We start from the raw sequence: 1,406 nt of genomic DNA, 5'->3' as shown, positions 1-1,406 counted from the left end.
CATACAAAATCCCACCGAAAGCCCATATTTTTACACAATCCTTCCCACGTGCTCCACTCCTTAGGGTCAGTTCTTTTACAGCTTCTACGAGCTTATTGTTAAAATAAGCAAGCAGCTCGAAAGAACTCGTTTTGAAGTCCTAGCTTAACTTATTTTTATCGGTTTTTTCTTCACAATGAGAAAAGGCTGGGTAGGAGGTGCTTCCCGCAGAAGCTGACTTAAAGTCGAATGGGTATACCGAATCGCCCCTAGTTTTTGCACTTAATTACAACGATTTTGCCATTGAGCCTGGCTGCGGTCACACCCGAACGAGACCCGAGAAACGAATCGAGCAGAGTCCTCACCCCTCGCATTCTTCCTCGCCACAAGAGCTTCTCAAGCCGCCATCGTCGTTCCCCATGAGTCGATGCCTACGAGGGTGGTTCCCATGAGCCTCCACCGCCGCTGCCGTTCCCCATCAGTCGCCGCCTATGAGGCCAGTTCACAGCAGCCTCCGCCGCCACCGTCGTAACCCATCAGCCGTCGTCATTCCCTATCAGTCGTCGTCTACGAGGCCGGTTCCCCTCACCCTCTGCCGGCGTCCTCTATATCCGCCCTTGCCGCCGCTCAACCCATCGCCGCCGCTAACTACCTCCTCCTCTGCTCGATCCACCGTCGCCGCTAGCCATCCCCTACAACACTTGAGGCCGAACAGGCAGCATGCAGCAACTCGTCCAATCCGGTCGCTGTCGCCCGTCCCTCCGTAGTTCCTCCGGCAGCTGCCTTCGTGTCCGAGCTTTTCTACTGTCGAAGTTTCTACTATGGGGTATTATAGACTTTACATGAGAGAGCTGCAAACATAAGCTCAGACAAAAGAACTGAATGACTTATTTTCATGGGCTTATTTTCACCACAGCTTATCAAGGGTTTATTTCCACCCTAGCTTATGCATAAACCACAGCTCAAAAGAACTGACCCTTAACCCCTCTTCCAAATACCACCAACCATGCACCCCCAACGATGCAGCCAAGGGCGTATTCCCCTAGGGCCGTTGCCCAGGTACGCTCAGCCTCTGCTCATGCCATCCATGGCGAAGACCTCGCTCGAGAAGTTTTTGGACGAATGCCATATTACAATTTTTTATGTTCTCGTCGTTTATTTTGAAGCAAAGATGGCTGGTTCCGACGGGGAGTACTTCTATCACTAGTAGAAAACGGGCCTTTGGCCTGGACCATTTAATCCCGGCCTTCCTCTGGGCCGGGACTAAAGGCCCGGCCACGTCGCCCCAATTCTCAATGCCTCCCTCGAGGCTTTAGTCCCGGCCCGTAAGGAGCCTGTAGTCCCGGTTCGTGTCACAAACTGGGACTAAAGGGCTACGCGGCGGCCAGTGGTGGTGGCAACCCTTCGTATCCCCCTTTAGTCCCGGT

The sequence above is a fragment of the Hordeum vulgare genome, chromosome 3H (assembly GCF_904849725.1).
Source record: "Hordeum vulgare subsp. vulgare chromosome 3H, MorexV3_pseudomolecules_assembly, whole genome shotgun sequence".
Taxonomy (NCBI): Eukaryota; Viridiplantae; Streptophyta; class Magnoliopsida; order Poales; family Poaceae; genus Hordeum; species Hordeum vulgare.
This window is presented reverse-complemented; position numbering follows the sequence as displayed.